General features: G+C 48.3%; 1 protein-coding gene across 10 annotated transcripts in view; it reads left to right on the top strand.

Moving 5' to 3' along the window:
- The window catches only part of SENP6 (SUMO specific peptidase 6), a 914,216-nt gene that overhangs the window by 391,372 nt on the left and 502,860 nt on the right, over window positions 1-19,984 (top strand). The gene's annotated exons all lie outside the window — the stretch shown is intronic.

The raw sequence follows: 19,984 nt of genomic DNA, 5'->3' as shown, positions 1-19,984 counted from the left end.
CACCAGGAACGTTGGGCTCACATCAGGGTGGCACAGTCCAGTTCAGAGACAGCTGACATCTTTGGGGAAGCTAACCCCCCTACCTGCCGAAAAACAGGAGGAGACGTCAGTAAGTCACTCAAGCTCCTGGCCTGACAGCCCAACCCCAAAAACATCCACTCGGACGCTTCCAACTTTGATGGGGAGCTCCTCCAGGAGGAAGATGATGATGCCTCTGAGGGTGTTGCATCCACATCAGTGAGCCCCGAGCAAGGCGTCAGAACAGCAGTATACTTGAGTAGTGTCAACACCCATCTGTCGATCACCGCTCTTAAGTATCTGCATGTTGGAGCCAAGCATTGCTCCTCTGGGGGCTCAAGTGTCAATTCCACTGCCTTTTGCCTCTCCACTTTCAGGTACTCCATTGCCCTTCTGAACTAGTCAACACCAAAGTAATGCCTCAGAGCTGAGAACGGACTTTGCCACAGCCCTGAGCCTCAAAGCCAAAACCGCCTGTTGGCCACCCAGTCACAGGCTGCCCTAAAGACACAGACGTCTCGACACAAGCACCACCTGCATCGTCCAAACTCCGCATTTAAGTCTCGTACCTTCAATGTTGAAGAATAACCCTTTCTCGAAAGGTTCCATGAGGACCTTGGATATAAGACAGAGCAAAATTTTCATCCACCCGTGCACAGGCAAGATTGTTCCCTCTGAGAAAACGGTTCCCCAAAAGGCATAAGCCATTTTCTGAGGAAACTCCACCACTGGATGCAGTTGGTCCTTAAAAAGGCATAGAAGCAATCCTTCTCCTCCCCATCACCATCTTGTATGCCACCTCCTCCTCTATCGTGCACTTGAAACATAGGTCTCCACAGTCCTATTCAGACACTGGTAGCCCAAGCCCTTATCACTGGCAGAAGATTTTGGATATGTGTAGGAGGGTGTTTTGCAGTGTGAATCTTTTCTGAATTCACATGCTGTGCTTTATTCCACCCTCTAGTGGTTTGGTCCGGAATTCTCCAAATGTTTGTAGTCCTTCTTCTGTGTTCTGTTTTTTTGGTGGTGGGGTGGCGTAGATGGATCCCTCATTTGGTGCTTCATTTGACGTTGTATGCCCTCCCCTGGGAGCTTCTACTTTTGGTCGCCATCTTCAGATTCTTTTTTCCGCGGTTGGGTCTGGATGCTTGGCTAAAGGCTCTCCAACTTAAGAGAGGAAACGTTTTGCGTAGAAGTTCATGAGAAGTTTGCTGTAATTTCACATCAAAATCAGAGAAGAACACCAACAAAGAGGTACCAGAGGGAAGTCGAGAGGGAAGAGATTTTCCTCAGGTGATTTTGGGAATGCCCAGACAGGGGACTTCCTTGGAGGACTAAAGAAGACTCTATTCTGTTTCTGCCCGAATTGCCACCACAAATTTGTGAAGAAGGAACAACACCCGATCTGCAACCTCTGCCTTTTCATTGATGATTGAAGCAACTACTGCAGCGCATGTGCCGTGTTGACATCGAAGACGTTCAGGACCAGAGAGAAGGAAAGAAGGTAACACCATGCAGGGACAGAAGAAGGCTCCATCTCTGAGAGACCTGGGTCTGTTGAGTAACGAGGAAGAAAACCTCACTGAATGTGCCAAGGGAGAAACATTGGATGCCTTCCAGAGAATCCTTGATGTCAAAACCTAGGCAACCAAGGACCAGAGACCGGAGGTAAGAGGGACGTCCACCCCGAATAAAGAGCCTGAGTCTTAAAGATTGGACTCATGAACATTAAAGGGAGCCTCTTCGTCTAAGCACTCGTAGACCGAAGGCAGGTGCCAAGAAAGAGCACCCCTCAAATCCCTTGAGTGGACACCACTGGAGGTAAACCTCCAGAAAAGACCCAGTCTTCAAAAGACAGTCAAGGGAAAGACGCTTCAACAGTGAAAAAGATGTCTCGAAGCAAACAACGAAGCTCGACGAGGCACAAGGAGGGTGTAGCCACCCTCGGGGACAGTAGCCATTGGCTACTGCCCTCCAGCCCTAAACACCCCCCTAAATGTAGTATTTAAGGGCGACCCTGAACCCAGGAAAACAGATTTCCTGATGACCTAAACAAGAAGAAGGAATGCTGACCTGAAAGCCCCACAGAGGAGACGACACCTGACTTGGCCCCAGCCCTACCGGCCTGTCTCCAGACTCAAGGAACCTGCAACAGCGGCGCATCCAGCGAGACCAGCAACCTCTGTCGAATCAGAGGACTGCTCTGCAACCCAAAGGACCAAAAAACTCCAGTGGACAGCAGCTCTGTCGAAAGCAACAAGAAGAAACCATCTTTAAAGGGACTCCCACCTCACTCCTGAAGCTTGAGTCCCCAACACTCTGCAACCGGTGCCCCCAGCATGTCTCCAGAGGAACCAACACTGCAGCAAGGACCCTGAGGCGACTCCCACGCCGTGGACACCCTGAAGTGACCTCCCCGCACTCCCACGGCGACGCCTGCAGAGAGAATCCAGAAGATCCCCCTGACTGCGACTGCCTGGCAACAAAGAACCCGACACCTGGAAGAAGCACTGCACCTGCAGCCCCCAGGCCCGAGAGGAAGCAACTACCGGTGCAGGAGTGACCAGCAGGCGGCTCTCATATCTTTGCCCATTCGGTGGCTGGCCCGAGAAGCCCCGCTGTGCCCTGTCTGTATCGCAGAGTGACCCCCCCCCCCCCCCCCCCCCCCCCGGGTCCCTCCATTGAAACTATACTAAACCCGACACCTACTTTGTACACTACACCCGGCCTGCTTCCCTGCAGCACTCTGACAGTCCCTGGGCTAGCCCAGTGGTCTTGGTCCCCAATCCTTACACCAAAGATGGCAAGAGAGTGATGAGGTTCTGTGTAGACTATAGAGGGCTTAACTCTGTCACCAAGACAGATGCTCACCCCATTCCAAGGGCAGATGAACTGATTGATAAATTGGTGCTGCCAAATATCTGAGTACCTTTGACTTGACAGCAGGGTACTGGCAAATGAGAAAACAGCATTCTCTACACCTGATGGGCACTACCAGTTTACTGTGATGCCCTTTGGCTTAAAGAATTCCCCTGCCACCTTCCAAAGGATGGTGAATCAAGTCCTTGCTGGCTTGGAGTCCTTTAGTGCAGCTTATCTTGATGATATTGCTGTCTTTAGCTCCAGCTGGCAGGATCACCTGGTCCACCTGAAGAAGGTCTTGGAGGCCCTGCAAGCAGCAGGCCTCTATATCAAGGCATCTAAATGTCAGATAGGGCAGGGTACTGTAGTTTACTTGGGACACCTTGTAGGTGGAGGCCAAGTTCAGCCACTCCAACCCAAGATCCAGACTATTCTGGACTGGGTATCTCCAAAAACCCAGACTCAATTCAGGGCATTCCTTGGCTTGACTGGTTACTATAGGAGGTTTGTGAAGGATTATGGATCAATAGTGACCCCCCCCTTCACTGAACTTACCCCAAGAAAATGCCCAAGAAAGTTAAATGGCCCTTGGACTGTCAAAAGGCCTTTGACATCGTGAAGCAAGCAATGTGCACAGCACCAGTTTTGAAAACTCCAGATTACTCTAAGCAGTTCATAGTGCAGACAGATGCCTCTGAACATGGGATTGGAGCAGTCCTGTCCCAAACAAATGATGATGGCCTTGACCAGTCTGTTAATTTTATTAGCAGGAGGTTACTCCCCAGGGAGCAGCGTTGGAGTGCCATTGAGAGGGAGGCCTTTTCTGTGGTCTGGTCCCTGAAGAAGTTGAGACCATACCTTTTGGTACTCACTTCATAGTTCAAACTGACCACAGACCTCTCAGATGGCTCATGCAAATGAAAGGAGAAAACCCTAAACTGTTGAGGTGGTCTATATCCCTACAGGTAATGGACTTTATAGTGGAACACAGACCCGGGATTGCCCATGCCAATGCAGATGGCCTTTCCAGGTTCTTCCACTTAGAAAATGAATACTCTTGGGAAAGGTTAGTCTCATCCTCTCTCGTTTGGTTGTGTAACGAAATGCCTCCTTGGCATGGTTACCCCCTAACTTTTTGCCTTTGCTGATGCTAAGTTATGATTTGAAAATGTGCTGGGACCCTGCTAACCAGGCCCCAGCACCAGTGTTTTTTCCCTAAACTGTACCTTTGTCTCCACAATTGGCACAACCCTGGCACTCAGGTAAGTCCCTTGTAACTGGTACCAAGGGCCCTGATGCCAGGGAAGGTCTCTCTAAGGGCTGCAGCATGTCCTATGCCACCCTGGGGACCCCTCACTCAGCACATTCACACTGCCTCACAGCTTGTGTGTGCTGGTGGGGAGAAAATGACTAAGTCGACATGGCACTCCCCTCAGAGTGCCATGCCAACCTCACACTGCCTGTGGCATAGGTAAGTCATCCCTCTAGCAGGCCTTACAGCCCTAAGGCAGAGTGCACTATACCACAGGTGAGGGCATAAGTGCATGAGCACTTTACCCCTACAGTGCCTAAGCAAAACCTTTGACATTGTAAGTGAAGGGTAGCTATAAGAGTATATGGTCTGGGAGTTTGTCAAACACGAACGCCACAGTTATGATAAACAACATGGGAAGAAAAATGAAGTGAAAAAAAGCGCTCTCAACGTTCCCCTCTTTAGTAGTAAGCAATATAACCAATTACAAGCACGGTGCTCCAGGTCTAGGAGGATCTTCCCCTTCCTCCAAAAGTGTATCAACAAAGATAGACAAATTTCTACAGAGACCAAGGCACACGTGAATTACAAGTATAAAGTCAATAATTCATAAGTATTATAATAGCAAAACAATAGTAATATTCAAATAAGACGTGTATATGGACAGAGTTTCAATGGAGTCCTTTGGATGAAGAGTTCATCTTTAATGGAACACGAAACAGCCAACACGTGTTTCGTCATGGGAGGAAATACTCCCCGTGACTTCCTCAGGGCTACAAAGAATATCAAAGTACATAAAGGTAAAATAAATACATATATCGTACATACACAAAACAATATAAACATTGAACATAACAGAAAAGTCAAGTACAAACATAACAGAAAAAAAGGCCCATGATTTGGCAATCATCCCACTTATTTAATTCAAGTGAATTCCGGTTGCAAAACCATATGTGTTACAGTAATACTAAAACGAACCCCAAAATTTTATTATCCAGTTTGGAGAAGAAAACAGAAACCAGGACTTATTGCGCGAGGAGAAGAAATTAAAAAAGGGGAAAAAGGAGAGACCACACAATCCGCAGAGACCAAACTAGAGTCAAATCCTTAGTGAGAGAATCAAAACACGACATAGTGCATTCAAATTGTAAAAAGTGATGCCATGCAATCACAAAATAAAAAGATGACCATTAAGTGATAACCGCAGTGATCTAAAGTAAAAACAACATACCACAAAGGGGTATAGCGCGAGAAACCATAATATCAAGAGTTTCATAAGCAAAAGAACCATCTGGTGTATAAAGAGTAAACTGTGAAAAAATAATTGTTTATCAATACCGGAGAAAGAGAAAAAAGGAGTAAAAGTATCGCACCTCCTGTAACCCGCCCAAAAATTATACACAGAAAACCTACCAATGAATGGCTCTGTGTGTGTAGATCCATATGAGGTTAAAGGTGTAAAGTAAAACACCTATAGCACTGTTGGTAACAAAATTGTTTACATGATTGTAAAGAAATGGCTCCCTGTTGCAGTTACCCCCCACTTTTTGCCTGATACTGATGCTGACTTGACTGAGAAGTGTGCTGGGACCCTGCTAACCAGGCCCCAGCACCAGTGTTCTTTCACCTAAAATGTACCATTGATTCCACAATTGGCACACCCTGGCATCCAGATAAGTCCCTTGTAACTGGTACCTCTGGTACCAAGGGCCCTGATGCCAGGGAAGGTCTCTAAGGGCTGCAGCATGTGTTATGCCACCCTAGAGATCCCTCACCCAGCACAGACACACTGCTTACCAGCTTGTGTGTGCTAGTGAGAACAAAATGAGTAAGTCGACATGGCACTCCCCTCAGGGTGCCATGCCAGCCTCTCACTGCCTATGCAGTATAGGTAAGACACCCCTCTAGCAGGCCTTACAGCCCTAAGGCAGGGTGCACTATACCATAGGTGAGGGTACCAGTGCATGAGCACTGTGCCCCTACAGTGTCTAAGCAAAACCTTAGACATTGTAAGTGCAGGGTAGCCATAAGAGTATATGGGCTGGGAGTCTGTTTTACACGAACTCCACAGCACCATAATGGCTACACTGAAAACTGGGAAGTTTGGTATCAAACTTCTCAGCACAATAAATGCACACTGATGCCAGTGTACATTTTATTGCAAAATACACCCCAGAGGGCACCTTAGAGGTGCCCCCTGAAACTTAACCGACTGTCTGTGTAGGCTGACTAGTTCCAGCAGCCTGCCACACTAGAGACATGTTGCTGGCCCCATGGGGAGAGTGCCTTTGTCACTCTGAGGCCAGTAACAAAGCCTGTACTGGGTGGAGATGCTAACACCTCCCCCAGGCAGGAGCTGTAACACCTGGCGGTGAGCCTCAAAGGCTCACCCCTTTGTCACAGCCCAGCAGGGCACTCCAGCTTAGTGGAGTTGCCCGCCCCCTCCGGCCACGGCCCCCACTTTTGGCGGCAAGGCTGGAGGGAACAAAGAAAGCAACAAGGAGGAGTCACTGGCCAGTCAGGACAGCCCCTAAGGTGTCCTGAGCTGAGGTGACTCCAACTTTTAGAAATCCTCCATCTTGCAGATGGAGGATTCCCCCAATAGGGTTAGGATTGTGACCCCCTCCCCTTGGGAGGAGGCACAAAGAGGGTGTACCCACCCTCAGGGCTAGTAGCCATTGGCTACTAACCCCCCAGACCTAAACACGCCCTTAAATTTAGTATTTAAGGGCTACCCTGAACCCTAGAAAATCAGATTCCTGCAACAAGAAGAAGGACTGCCCAGCTGAAAACCCCTGCAGAGGAAGACCAGAAGACAACAACTGCCTTGGCTCCAGAAACTCACCGGCCTGTCTCCTGCCTTCCAAAGAACTCTGCTCCAGCGACGCTTTCCAAAGGGACCAGCGACCTCTGCATCCTCTGAGGACTGCCCTGCTTCGACGACGACAAGAAACTCCCGAGGACAGCGGACCTGCCCCAAAAAGACTGCAACTTTGTTTCAAGAAGCAGCTTTAAAGAACCCTGCAACTCCCCGCAAGAAGCGTGAGACTTGCAACACTGCACCCGGCGACCCCGACTCGGCTGGTGGAGAACCAACACCTCAGGGAGGACCCCCGGACTACTCTCCGACTGTGAGTACCAAAACCTGTCCCCCCTGAGCCCCCTCAGCGCCGCCTGCAGAGGGAATCCCGAGGCTTCCCCTGACCGCGACTCTCTGAAACCTAAGTCCCGACGCCTGGAAAAGACCCTGCACCCGCAGCCCCCAGGACCTGAAGGACCGGACTTTCACTGCAGAAGTGACCCCCAGGAGTCCCTCTCCCTTGTCCAAGTGGAGGTTTCCCTGAGGAAGCCCCCCCTTGCCTGCCTGCAGCGCTGAAGAGATCCCTTGATCTCTCATTGACTTACATTGCGAACCCGACGCTTGTTCTAACACTGCACCCGGCTGCCCCCGCGCCGCTGAGGGTCAAAATTCTGTGTGGGCTTGTGTCCCCCCCGGTGCCCTACAAAACCCCCCTGGTCTGCCCTCCGAAGACGCGGGTACTTACCTGCAAGCAGACCGGAACCGGGGCACCCCCTTCTCTCCATTATAGCCTATGCGTTTTGGGCACCACTTTGAACTCTGCACCTGACCGGCCCTGAGCTGCTGGTGTGGTAACTTTGGGGTTGCTCTGAACCCCCAACGGTGGGCTACCTTGGACCAAGAACTGAACCCTGTAAATGTCTTACTTACCTGGTAAAACTAACAAAAACTTACCTCCCCCAGGAACTGTGAAAATTGCACTGTGTCCACTTTTAAAGTAGCTATTTGTGAATAACTTGAAAAGTATACATGCAATTGAAATGATTCAAAGTTCCTAATGTACTTACCTGCAATACCTTTCAAACAAGATATTACATGTTAAATTTGAACCTGTGGTTCTTAAAATAAACTAAGAAAAGATATTTTTCTATAACAAAACCTATTGGCTGGATTTGTCTCTGAGTGTGTGTACCTCATTTATTGTCTATGTGTATGTACAACAAATGCTTAACACTACTCCTTGGATAAGCCTACTGCTCGACCACACTACCACAAAATAGAGCATTAGTATTATCTATTTTTACCACTATTTTACCTCTAAGGGGAACCCTTGGACTCTGTGCATGCTATTCCTTACTTTGAAATAGCACATACAGAGCCAACTTCCTACATTGGTGGATCAGCGGTGGGGTACAAGACTTTGCATTTGCTGGACTACTCAGCCAATACCTGATCACACGACAAATTCCAAAATTGTCATTAGAAATTGATTTTTGCAATTTGAAAAGTTTTCTAAATTCTTTAAAGTCCTGCTAGGGCCTTGTGTTAGTCCCTGTTAGCATTTCTTTTAGAGTTTAAAAGTTTGTTAAAAGTTTGAATTAGATTCTAGAACTAGTTTTAGTTTCTTAAAAAGTATTCCAACTTTTAGAAGCATAATGTCTAGTACAGATGTGAATGTGGTGGAACTCGACACCACACCTTACCTCCATCTTAAGATGAGGGAGCTAAGGTCACTCTGTAAAATAAAGAAAATAACAATGGGCCCCAGACCTTCCAAACTACAGCTCCAGGAGCTGTTGGCAGAGTTTGCAAAGGCCAACCCCTCTGAGGATGGCAACACAGAGGATGAAGATAGTGACTTGGAGGAAAATTCCCCCCTACCAGTCCTATTTAGGGAGAGCAGGGCCTCTCAAGCCCTGACTCCACAAATAATAGTCAGAGATGCTGGTTCCCTCACAGGAGGGACCAACAACTCTGAAATCACTGAGGATAACTCCAGTGAAGAGGACATCCAGTTAGCCAGGATGGCCAAGAGATTGGCTTTGGAAAGACAGATCCTAGCCATAGAAAGGGAAAGAAAAGAGATGGGCCTAGGACCCATCAATGGTGGCAGCAACATAAATAGGGTCAGAGATTCTCCTGACATGTTGAAAATCCCCAAAGGGATTGTAACAAAATATGAAGATGGTGATGACATCACCACATGGTTCACAGCTTTTGAGAGGGCTTGTGTAACCAGAAAAGTGAACAAATCTCACTGGGGTGCTCTCCTTTGGGAAATGTTCACAGGAAAGTGTAGGGATAGACTCCTCACACTCTCTGGAAAAGATGCAGAATCTTATGACCTCATGAAGGGTACCCTGATTGAGGGCTTTGGATTCTCCACTGAGGAGTATAGAATTAGATTCAGGGGGGCTCAAAAATCCTCGAGCCAGACCTGGGTTGATTATGTTGACTACTCAGTGAAAACACTGGATGGTTGGGTAACTGGAAATGAAGTGTATGACTATGTTGGGCTTTATAATTTGTTTATGAAAGAACACATTTTAAGTAACTGCTTCAATGAAAAGTTGCATCAGTATCTGGTAGACCTAGGTCCAATTTCTCCCCAAGAATTGGGAAAGAAGGCAGACCACTGGGTCAAGACTAGGGTAACCAAAACTTCCACTGGGGGTGACCAAAAGAAAGGGGTTACAAAGCCTCCCCAGGAGAAAGTGGGTGACACTAGAAACAAAGAAAAAGAGTCCCCTGAAGGCCCCCAAAAACCAGACCAGGTGGGTGGGCCCAGAGACACAACCCAAAACAAAGGTGGGTACCAGGGTAAGAGCTGGGATGCCACTAAGGCATGGTGCCATAACTGTAAACAGACAGGGCACCACACCAAGGACACTTCTTGTCCCAAAAACAAACCCCCTAGCAAAATCCCAGGGGTGACCAGTGTAGCCATTGGGGATGACTCCTCAGATGAGGAGGTCTTCATAGCCTTCAACTGGAAAAAGGGCCCAACAGGTGAGTTGGAGATTCCAGAGGGAAGTAGACACTTCCACCACCTACAGGTGAATGGAATCCCAGCCACTGCCCTGAGAGACACTTGTGCCAGTCACACTATTGTGCATGACAGGCTGGTGTTCTCAAACCAGTACATCCCAGGTGAGATGGCCAGAGTAAGAGTTAGCCCAGACAGGGTCACTAATAGGCCTGTGGCTTTTGTGCCCATAGAAGTGGGTGGAACTTTTAGCTGGAGAAGGGTGGTAGTCAGTACAGACCTCCCCCTTGATTGTCTCCTTGGAAATGACTACCCAGAGGTTAGTCAGAGCCTAAGAGAAGAACTGGTCCAGGGCCAGTCCTCTCCCAAGGATTCTGGAGTGCCTGCCTCTGCAGTAAATGCAAGTAGGCCCCAGAAGAAAAAGAAAAGGAAACAGAGTAGGAAAGGTGGACAACCTTTAGCCAAGGTTCCAGCAAGCCAAGGAGATTCTGCTCCAGTAGGGGAGAACTCCAAAAATGGCTCTGATAAAGTCCAACCTGACCCACAAGAAGTCCTGGCTAGTCAGGCAACTGTTAAGCCTGAGTGGGTGGCTCCTCAGCTAACAGAAGAAAGAGTGGAAGCAGGGTGTTTACTACAAGATGTGGTAACCCCCCACTCTAATACAGCAGACAGGCACCCTGAACCCAAAGAAGCCTTTAACTTAGCCCCTCCCCTTGTAGGTGAAGAGCTAAAGGTGTGGTTCTGGGCACTGACAGCTGTCAGTGGCCTCTGCTGGGTGTTAGCCTTTATGGCTGCACTATCCTTGGCATGGTGGTCTGACCCCATGCCAAATAACAAGTTAGGCCCCCTGACCCTGTTGGTCATGGTGGAGTTACTCCAGCTCTGGGTAACCTCTTTGGGTAAGCTAGGGGTGACCCTGGCTAAGATAAGATTAGCAGAGGTGGATACCTCTGACCTCAAAATAGAGAGGATGGGTAAAGACATAAAAAGCACAGACAAGAGGCAGTTCAGACTAGGTCCTATCACTGTGGAAGTGGGTCAGTTCCCCAGAGGGAATGACCTGAACAGGAGGATGTAAGGCAGAGTAGGCCCTGCAACAAACCAGCCTATTTCCTCTACTCTTCCTCGCCTGACAGACTAGGAAGCCTCTTCCAGCTTTGGCTGAGTCTCCAGGCCTGTGGGCTGGGGGGGGCTTGGGTAAAGAAATGGCTCCCTGTTGCAGTTACCCCCTACTTTTTGCCTGATACTGATGCTGACTTGACTGAGAAGTGTGCTGGGACCCTGCTAACCAGGCCCCAGCACCAGTGTTCTTTCACCTAAAATGTACCATTGATTCCACAATTGGCACACCCTGGCATCCAGATATGTCCCTTGTAACTGGTACCTCTGGTACCAAGGGCCCTGATGCCAGGAAAGGTCTCTAAGGGCTGCAGCATGTGTTATGCCACCCTAGAGATCCCTCACCCAGCACAGACACACTGCTTACCAGCTTGTGTGTGCTAGTGAGAACAAAATGAGTAAGTCGACATGGCACTCCCCTCAGGGTGCCATGCCAGCCTCTCACTGCCTATGCAGTATAGGTAAGACACCCCTCTAGCAGGCCTTACAGCCCTAAGGCAGGGTGCACTATACCATAGGTGAGGGTACCAGTGCATGAGCACTGTGCCCCTACAGTGTCTAAGCAAAACCTTAGACATTGTAAGTGCAGGGTAGCCATAAGAGTATATGGTCTGGGAGTCTGTTTTACACGAACTCCACAGCACCATAATGGCTACACTGAAAACTGGGAAGTTTGGTATCAAACTTCTCAGCACAATAAATGCACACTGATGCCAGTGTACATTTTATTGCAAAATACACCCCAGAGGGCACCTTAGAGGTGCCCCCTGAAACTTAACCGACTGTCTGTGTAGGCTGACTAGTTCCAGCAGCCTGCCACACTAGAGACATGTTGCTGGCCCCATGGGGAGAGTACCTTTGTCACTCTGAGGCCAGTAACAAAGCCTGTACTGGGTGGAGATGCTAACACCTCCCCCAGGCAGGAGCTGTAACACCTGGCGGTGAGCCTCAAAGGCTCACCCCTTTGTCACAGCCCAGCAGGGCACTCCAGCTTAGTGGAGTTGCCCGCCCCCTCCGGCCACGGCCCCCACTTTTGGCGACAAGGCTGGAGGGAACAAAGAAAGCAACAAGGAGGAGTCACTGGCCAGTCAGGACAGCCCCTAAGGTGTCCTGAGCTGAGGTGACTCCAACTTTTAGAAATCCTCCATCTTGCAGATGGAGGATTCCCCCAATAGGGTTAGGATTGTGACCCCCTCCCCTTGGGAGGAGGCACAAAGAGGGTGTACCCACCCTCAGGGCTAGTAGCCATTGGCTACTAACCCCCCAGACCTAAACACGCCCTTAAATTTAGTATTTAAGGGCTACCCTGAACCCTAGAAAATCAGATTCCTGCAACAACAAGAAGAAGGACTGCCCAGCTGAAAACCCCTGCAGAGGAAGACCAGAAGACAACAACTGCCTTGGCTCCAGAAACTCACCGGCCTGTCTCCTGCCTTCCAAAGAACTCTGCTCCAGCGACCTCTGCATCCTCTGAGGACTGCCCTGCTTCGACGACGACAAGAAACTCCCGAGGACAGCGGACCTGCCCCAAAAAGACTGCAACTTTGTTTCAAGAAGCAGCTTTAAAGAACCCTGCAACTCCCCGCAAGAAGCGTGAGACTTGCAACACTGCACCCGGCGACCCCGACTCGACTGGTGGAGAACCAACACCTCAGGGAGGACCCTCGGACTACTCTACGACTATGAGTACCAAAACCTGTCCCCCCTGAGCCCCCACAGCGCCGCCTGCAGAGGGAATCCCGAGGCTTCCCCTGACCGCGACTCTCTGAAACCTAAGTCCCGACGCCTGGAAAAGACCCTGCACCCGCAGCCCCCAGGACCTGAAGGACCGGACTTTCACTGCAGAAGTGACCCCCAGGAGTCCCTCTCCCTTGTCCAAGTGGAGGTTTCCCCGAGGAAGCCCCCCCTTGCCTGCCTGCAGCGCTGAAGAGATCCCTTGATCTCTCATTGACTTACATTGCGAACCCGACGCTTGTTCTAACACTGCACCCGGCCTCCCCCGAGCCGCTGAGGGTGAAAATTCTGTGTGGGCTTGTGTCCCCCCCGGTGCCCTACAAAACCCCCCTGGTCTGCCCTCCGAAGACGTGGGTACTTACCTGCAAGCAGACCGGAACCGGGGCACCCCCTTCTCTCCATTATAGCCTATGCGTTTTGGGCACCACTTTGAACTCTGCACCTGACCGGCCCTGAGCTGCTGGTGTGGTAACTTTGGGGTTGCTCTGAACCCCCAACGGTGGGCTACCTTGGACCAAGAACTGAACGCTGTAAGTGTCTTACTTACCTGGTAAAACTAACAAAAACTTACCTCCCCCAGGAACTGTGAAAATTGCACTGTGTCCACTTTTAAAGTAGCTATTTGTGAATAACTTGAAAAGTATACATGGAATTGAAATGATTCAAAGTTCCTAATGTACTTACCTGCAATACCTTTCAAACAAGATATTACATGTTAAATTTGAACCTGTGGTTCTTAAAATAAACTAAGAAAAGATATTTTTCTATAACAAAACCTATTGGCTGGATTTGTCTCTGAGTGTGTGTACCTCATTTATTGTCTATGTGTATGTACAACAAATGCTTAACACTACTCCTTGGATAAGCCTACTGCTCGACCACACTACCACAAAATAGAGCATTAGTATTATCTATTTTTACCACTATTTTACCTCTAAGGGGAACCCTTGGACTCTGTGCATGCTATTCCTTACTTTGAAATAGCACATACAGAGCCAACTTCCTACAATGATCACAATGTTTCAACCAAAATGCCATAAATAACTATCCTAGCGCTGTCAGCGCATAAAACAATTGAAAACCCCCCGCTCATCTCCTATAGTCCGGATAGCCAAAGAACCCTTAACGGAGCCTGGTATCAGAGGCTCCGATTGGCGTGTGGCGAACCACACGCTCTCCAGCCGTCCCTTGAAATAAGGGAAAATACACTCAAGTCTCGCGGGACTAGAAAGCCCCAAACGCGCGTTCGGCCTTCCTGAGCGTAAGTGAATCGTTCAAGGAAGTCCGGCGCCATCTTTAAGTAGGAAAAGAACGAGTCTAATGTTATTCGATTAACATTCTCATTTGCGTATGCAAAGGCAAAACAAACAGGAGGCTAACGCAATAGATGGCAAAACAACTGATTAAGACTATATCATTCGCCTATTTTGGTATTTCAATCCAGCGCCACCCCAAAGTCACAGAATCAGTATTATTGTGTATTGGACATCTTCACTTCCGTGTAAAAAAACAAAAATGTAAGAAAATTATATAATCATGCAAACTAAACTATAAAAAAGGGTAAGTAGGAACAACTCCTACCGCGAAAGCAGCCATAATTGTCCATAATGTATTGAAAGGTCCGCCTCACGTTAATGTCATGGTCCCCATTTTCGACCCCAAACTGGATGATTCCTCCAAAACAACAACAAGAGACACATTAACCAGTCTTCTCACCTATTGTAGGAAGTTGGCTCTGTATGCACTATTTCAAAGTAAGGAATAGTATGCACAGAGTCCAAGGGTTCCCCTTAGAGGTAAGATAGTGGCAAAAAGAGATAATACTAATGCTCTATTTTGTGGTAGTGTGGTCGAGCAGTAGGCTTATCAAAGGAGTAGTGTTAAGCATTTGTTGTACATACACACAGGCAATAAATGAGGAACACACACTCAGAGACAAATCCAGCCAATAGGTTTTGTGATAGAAAAATATATTTTCTTAGTTTATTTTAAGAACCACAGGTTCAAATTCTACATGTTATATCTCATCTGAAAGGTATTGCAGGTAAGTACTTTAGGAACTTTGAATAATTACAGTAGCATATATACTTTTTACATAAAACACAATAAGCTGTTTTAAAAGTGGACACTTAGTGCAATTTTCACAGTTCCTGGGGGAGGTAAAGTATTGTTAGGTTTCACAGGTAAGTAAGTCACTTACAGGTTTCAGTTTTTGGTCCAAGGTAGCCCACCGTTGGGGGTTCAGGGCAACCCAAAAGTTACCACACCAGCAGCTCAGGGCCGGTCAGGTGCAGAGGTCAAAGAGGTGCCCAAAACACATAGGCTTCAATGGAGAGAAGGGGGTGCCCCGGTTCCGGTCTGCCAGCAGGTAAGTACCCGCGTCTTCGGAGGGCAGACCAGGGGAGTTTTGTAGGGCACCGGGGGGGACACAAGTCAGCACAAAAAAGTACACCCTCAGCAGCGCGGGGGCGGCCGGGTGCAGTGTGCAAACACGCGTCGGGTTTTCAATGATGTTCAATGAGAGACCAAGGGATCTCTTCACCGGTGCAGGCAGGCAAGGGGGGGGGCTCCTCGGGGTAGCCACCACCTGGGCACGGGAGAGGGCCTCCTGGGGGTCACTCCTGCACAGAAGTTCCGTTCCCTCAGGTGCTGGGGGCTGCGGGTGCAGGGTCTTTTCCAGCTGTCGGGACTTTAGGTTCAGGCAGTCGCGGTCAGGGGGAGCCTCGGGATTCCCTCTGCAGGCGTCGCTGTGGGGGCTCAGGGGGGACAACTTTGGTTACTCACGGTCTTGGAGTCGCCGGAGGGTCCTCCCTGAGTTGGTTGTTCTCCACCAGTCGAGTCGGGGTCGCCGGGTGCAGTGTTGCAAGTCTCACGCTTCTTGCAGGGAGTTGCAGGGGTCTTTAAATCTGCTCCTCTGTAACAAAGTTGCAGTTCTTTTGGAGCAGTGCCGCTGTCCTCGGGAGTTTCTTGTCTTTCTTGAAGCAGGGCAGTCCTCAGAGGATTCAGAGGTTGCTGTCCCTTGGAAAGCGTCGCTGGAGCAGGTTTCTTTGGAAGGCAGGAGACAGGCCGGTAAGTCTGGGGCCAAAGCAGTTGGTGTCTTCTGTTCTTCCTCTGCAGGGGTTTTTCAGCTCAGCAGTCTTCTTCTTCTTGTAGTTTCAGGAATCTAAATTCTTAGGTTCAGGGGAGCCCTTAAATACTAAATTTAAGGGCGTGTTTAGGTCTGGGGGGTTAGTAGCCAATGGCTCCTAGCCCTGAGGGTGGGTACACCCTCTTTGTGCCTCCTCCCAAGGGGAGGGGGTCACATCCCTAATCCTATTGGGGAATCCTCCATTTGCAAGATGGAGGGTTTCTAAAAGTTAGTCACTTCAGCTCAGGACACCTTAGGGGCTGTCCTGACTGGCCAGTGACTCCTCCTTGTTATTCTCATTATTTTCTCCGGCCTTGCCGCCAAAAGTGGGGGCCGTGGCCGGAGGGGGCGGGCAACTCCACTAGCTGGAGTGTCCTGCGGTGCTGGCACAAAGGAGTGAGCCTTTGAGGCTCACCGCCAGGTGTCACAGCTCCTGCCTGGGGGAGGTGTTAGCATCTCCACCCAGTGCAGGCTTTGTTACTGGCCTCAGAGTGACAAAGGCACTCTCCCCATGGGGCCAGCAACATGTCTCGGTTGTGGCAGGCTGCTGGAACCAGTCAGCCTACACAGATAGTCGGTTAAGGTTTCAGGGGGCACCTCTAAGGTGCCCTCTGGGGTGTATTTTACAATAAAATGTACACTGGCATCAGTGTGCATTTATTGTTTTGAGAAGTTTGATACCAAACTTCCCAGTTTTCAGTGTAGCCATTATGGTGCTGTGGAGTTCGTGTAAAACAGACTCCCAGACCATATACTCTTATGGCTACCCTGCACTTACAATGTCTAAGGTTTTGTTTAGACACTGTAGGGGCACAGTGCTCATGCACTGGTGCCCTCACCTATGGTATAGTGCACCCTGCCTTAGGGCTGTAAGGCTTGCTAGAGGGGTGACTTATCTATACCTGCATAGGCAGTGAGAGGCTGGCATGGCACCCTGAGGGGAGTGCCATGTCGACTTACTCATTTTGTTCTCACCAGCACACACAAGCTGGCAAGCAGTGTGCCTGTGCTGAGTGAGGGGTCTCCAGGGTGGCATAAGACATGCTGCAGCCCTTAGAGACCTTCCTTGGCATCAGTGCCCTTGGTACCAGGGGTACCATTTACAAGGGACTTACCTGGATACCAGGGTGTGCCAATTGTGGATACAAAGGTACAGGTTAGGGAAAGAACACTGGTGCTGGGGCCTGGTTAGCAGGCCTCAGCACACTTTCAATTCAAAACATAGCATCAGCAAAGGCAAAAAAGTCAGGGGGTAACCATGCCAAGGAGGCATTTCCTTACACCTATATTACAAAGTAAAAAGCAAGACAAGGAAAAGACAACCATACTGCACCTATAGCAACAGTGACTAATAGGTCACATATGAATATCCCCACATGACAATGTTATAGAGATGTTAGCAAAATTACAATAAACACTAAAGACAGTTGCCACAAAAGATATTCATATCCTGCTGTTGTCGGCTTCCCTATACCAATAAGGATTACAAATATCTTCATATGATAATAGCATTGGCTAGTAGCTTTAGTGGTGTTATAGAAAAAAAGGATATACCTTAAACCTGAGGTTCCTGAGAGGGAGAATAATTATATGGAAGATTACACTTAGACAAATGCGCCCTCAAGGATTTATAAGCCTCCCCACTGCCAAACAATAACAGGAACATAGCAGGGCATAATCCTAAGCAATATTTTTAGTGAGGCATTGGAGCATCTAACAGCTACAGTATTAATCCAAGTAGTATTCCATCTCGTAATTAGTGTTGAGGCCCATCTCCACCGCTCTAAGTTTGAGAATCCAATAACATTCCCTCTGCCTAAGTGATAACTCCCTATTGCCTCCCCGTGGATTAGTATATACCGTCTCAAAACTCAAAAATTCAAAAGCCTGGATGTGACCCTGTTATGGGCATTGATACATATGTGTGACTATGGAATAGCGTTCGTCCCGCTGTCTGAGAGCTCTATAGTGTTCACTAATTCTCATTTTGAGAGATCTAATGGTACTACCAACATAATAAAGCCCACATTTGCACACAATCATATATATGACAAACTTATTGTCACACGTAATATTTGAGATAATGTGGAATTGATCACCCCTCTGGCTATTAAAAGTGGAAATCCCTGATCGACTCCATTTACACATCCCACACCGTCCACATTTATAGAACCCCTTGCTACGATTTGTAAGCCAATTATCTTGATGGTGTGTGGTTGAGTAGCTGGGACATAAAATGTTTTTAACGGTTCTTCCCCCACGGTAAGTGAAAGTAGGTGAGTCCAATAATAGACCCTTTAGGGTTGTATCCGCTTTTAATATGTGGTAATGTTTATTCATGCACCTTCGTAGGGCCGCTGAGGCGAGAGTATAGTTGACTACACATCGTAAATTAGAGTCAGTAGCTTTATTCCTATGTTTCAGGGTATCATCCCTAGTCAAGCGCATAATCCTGCTATGTGCTTTATCTAAGGTAACTGAAGGATAGCCCCATGCTTTGAACCTAGCTTCCATGTCCTCGATATTGTTCCTAAAGTCCACCTCCAAGCTGCAATTTCTCCTGGCTCTAACCATTTTGCCATAGGGGATAGAATTGATTTGATGTCTAGGATGTGAGCTTTTTGTGTGCAAAATGGAGTTACAGGCTGTGCTTTTTCTGTATAAGCGACTCTCAATCCTATCCCTGTGGATGAAAAGTTCTACATCCAAAAAAGTGATGCTGGTCATGCTATGTTCCCAATTAAATCTAATGTTCAAGACATTGGAATTCAAGTAGTCGATAAATTCATTCAGTTTGGTGATATCTCCTGTCCAAATCATAATGCAGTCATCGATGTATCGACCCCAAAAGAGTATATCCGAATTCCAAGCTTTACCTTCATGGCCCCAAATCACCCTTTGTTCTAAGAACCCCATGAAGAGGTTCGCATATGCTGGTGAAAATCGAGAGCCCATAGCCACACCCCTTTTCTGACGATACCACTCTATTTTAAAAACGAAGAAGTTGTAATCCAAGATCATTCTAACCATGTCCTATATCATTTTTGTGTGTCCATACAGACTGGCTGATTGCCTTATGCCACTTTCTATATAGTCAATCATGCCTAAACCATGATTGTAGGAAGTTGGCTCTGTATGTGCTATTTCAAAGTAAGGAATAGCATGCACAGAGTCCAAGGGTTCCCCTTAGAGGTAAAATAGTGGTAAAAAGAGATAATACTAATGCTCTATTTTTGTGGTAGTGTGGTCGAGCAGTAGGCTTATCCAAGGAGTAGTGTTAAGCATTTGTTGTACATACACATAGACAATAAATGAGGTACACACACTCAGAGACAAATCCAGCCAATAGGTTTTGTTATAGAAAAATATATGTTCGATGGCATCCGTCGCTGTAGATACGCATGTTTTGCATAGCTCGCCATCTGGTGTTGGGCTGGAGTGTTACAAGTTGTTTTTCTTCGAAGAAGTCTTTCGAGTCACGGGACCGAGTGACTCCTCCTTTTGTCTCCATTGCGCATGGGCGTCGACTCCATCTTCGATTGTTTTTTTTTCCGCCATCGGGTTCGGACGTGTTCCTGTCGCTCCGAGTTTTGGAACGGAAAGATAGCTAATTTCGGAAGATTTTCGTTGGTATTGTTGCGTTCGGGATCGGTGTAGTTAGATTCAACACCGCATCGAAGATCGAAGAGCTCCGGTGCCCTTTGGGGTAATTTTTTCGATCCCCCGTCGGGGCCTGGTCGGCCCGACCGCGTGCAGAAGAACGCCGATGGAACGGACCCCGTTCCGTTTCTGTCCCAAATGCCACAATAAATACCCCTATACAGACCAACACTTGGTCTGCAACCTGTGCCTGTCACCTGAGCACAGTGAAGACACCTGCGAGGCCTGTCGTGCGTTCCGGTCCCGAAAAACACTCCGAGACCGTCGAGCCAGAAGACTTCAGATGGCGTCCGCGCCGACAGCCCGCCGGGAGTTCGAGGAACAAGAAGAGGAGGGAACCTTTTCGATCCAAGAATCGGACTCCGAAGGATTCGACGATACACAAACCGTGAGTAAGACGTCGAAAACCACTCAGAAGAAGATTTA

Source organism: Pleurodeles waltl, chromosome 5 (genome assembly GCF_031143425.1).
Source record: "Pleurodeles waltl isolate 20211129_DDA chromosome 5, aPleWal1.hap1.20221129, whole genome shotgun sequence".
NCBI lineage: Eukaryota > Metazoa > Chordata > Amphibia > Caudata > Salamandridae > Pleurodeles > Pleurodeles waltl.
Note: the sequence above shows the minus strand (reverse complement) of the source record. Positions and strands in the feature narration are given on the sequence as shown.